Raw genomic sequence first — 2,500 nt, 5'->3', positions numbered from 1 at the left:
TCCACTGCGTGGAGAGCCATGCGTGGGCGGATGTGCAATACCAGTGCACCCATTGTGATAAGGTCAGTGCTAACAAGCACAGCATCCTCTGCCACGTCCCACGCTGCCAGGGGAGGATGCCGGAGCGGACTGGGAAGGACTAGGCTTGTCCTGAGTGCCCTGCCTCCTTCGATAAAAAAGTTGGCCTATCGCAGCACAAACGGCACGCGCATCCGGTAACACGTAATGCGGAACGGGTTGCGGGCGGCCTTTCGAGAGCTGGTTTAAGGCCCCGAGTCAGACGCGGGTGCTGGTCGGTGGAGGAAGAGGAAACTCTCACCCGCCTTGACGTGATGTTCCATGGCGCCTGGAACATCAACCAGCTGATCGCTGCTGAAATGGCGTCGAAAACGCCTAAGCAGGTCAGCGAGAAAAGGAGGTTGCTCGGTCTGTACCCTGAACAGACCACATCGGGTGGTGTAGCTGAATTGGCCTCCGTGGTGGAGGAAGAGTCCGTGACTCCGGAGACGGAAGCTCGAAACCCAATTAACCCGCCTGGGAAAATCAGGAAGGTCCTGGCCCGGAGAGCAAGACGGTGGCTGAGGAAAGGGCAGGGCCTGTCAGACAAGGTTCGCGAAGTCTTGGGCGCATGGGTGGAGGGTCAACCCGGGATTTGTGCCCGGGTCGACTCCGTCTCCCTTGATGTTCTGACTTCCTTCTTGGGGGTGCCCCCAGGACCGCAGAGGGCCCCGGGCAAGAAGAGGCCTAAGGAGGGTGGCGAACCTACGTCCTGGATGAACAAATGTGCCGTCAAACGGGGCACTTTCCTACGGTACCAGCACCTGTTTGGCGCCAACAGGAAGCTCCTGGCGGCCATCATCCTGGACGGCGCTGAGCGTAATCAGTGCACCCTCCCGCTCGAGGAGGTCTTCCAGGCCTACCGAGGAAAGTGGGAGGTTGAGCCGCCCTTCGCGGGTCTCGGACGGTTCGAGGTCCGAAGGGACGCGGATAATTTCGCGTTCAAGGCCCTGATCACTCCTGAGGAGGTTGTCAAGCACATGATGGAAATGGCCAATAAATCGGCTCCAGGTCCGGATAAGCTCACCCTGAAAGATCTGCCCCACGCTGACCCCGAAGGAGATGCTCTCGGTCTGTGTTGATACTGAAAGCAGTGGACTCTGAGAAGCTGAGGCTGCTGGGCAACTGGCGCCCCATCACTATCGGGTCCATTGTGCTGAGGTTATTCTCGCGGGTGCTGAACGCGCGGCTCGCCGCAGCATGTCCCATCAACCCCCGCCAGCGGGGTTTCATTTCGACACCGGGGTGTGCCAAAAACCTGAAGGTGCTTGAGCTCATCTTGCGCAAGGTGAAGCAAGAGAGGCGGCTGCTCGGCGTAGTATTTGTGGACATAGCCAAGGCCTTCGATTCGGTGTCACACGACCACATTTCCTGGGTTCTAAAGGCCAAAGGGGTGGACCAACACATCATGAGCCTCATTGAGGACTCCTACCAGAAGGTTACCACGAGAGTACAAGTGTTCAATGGTTTCACCCCACCCATCAGCATCAAATCCGGGGTCAAGCAAGGCAATCCGATGTCCCCCCTGCTGTTCAACATTGCAATGGACCCCCTGATAGCCAAGCTCGAGACGATCGGGCGGGGAGTGAAAGTCGGGAGTGCTTCCCTGGCTACCCTGGCGTTCGCGGATGATCTCGTCCTGCTGAGTGACTCCTGGGAGGGTATGCAACATAACATCAGCATCCTAGAGGACTTCTGCAACCTCACAGGCCTACGAGTAAAACCCACAAAATGTCAGGGGTTCTTCTTGAATCCGACATGCGACTCCTTTACTGTTAACACCTGTGAGGCCTGGACGATAGCCGGCCGTGCGATCACGATGCTGGGACCAGGCGAGTCGACACGATATCTGGGCTTGAATGTCGATCCTTGGGTTGGGATTGACAAACCAGATTTGGGTACGCAACTAAGCTCCTGGCTCGAGAGGATAGGGACTGCTCCTCTCAAACCGACGCAGAAGCTCTCTTTGTTGGTGCAGTATGCCATTCCCAGGCTGCACTATCAGGCCGATTACGCGAACGTCAGTCGGACGGCCCTGGAGGCTCTGGATTCTATGAACCGAAGAAAGGTGAAGGAGTGGTTCCACCTACCTGCCTGTACCTCGGACGGCCTCCTCCACTCCCGGCAGCGGGATGGGGGCCTTGGGTTGCCGCGCCTGGCGAAAGCCATTCTGGCAGCGCAAGTGAGGAGGCTGATTCGCGTAGCCACTTCATCTGATGATGTCACACGGAAAGTATCCTACGCGTGTGGGATAAGTGACGAAGTGGAGCGGCTCTGGTTGGCAGCGGGTGGGGACATGTCCAGTGTCCTGAGGTTCGAGAATCCTGACGCCCCGAAGCCCCTGGAGGTGCAGGACCCCCAGGTGGCTGCCCAGGAGGCACCACGCGTCGTTCTGACGAAGGTGATCCCTCGGCCCTCCAATTGGAAGGACGAGGAACACTCC

The sequence above is a fragment of the Alligator mississippiensis genome, chromosome 2 (genome assembly GCF_030867095.1).
Source record: "Alligator mississippiensis isolate rAllMis1 chromosome 2, rAllMis1, whole genome shotgun sequence".
NCBI classification, from domain to species: Eukaryota; Metazoa; Chordata; order Crocodylia; family Alligatoridae; genus Alligator; species Alligator mississippiensis.
This window is presented reverse-complemented; position numbering follows the sequence as displayed.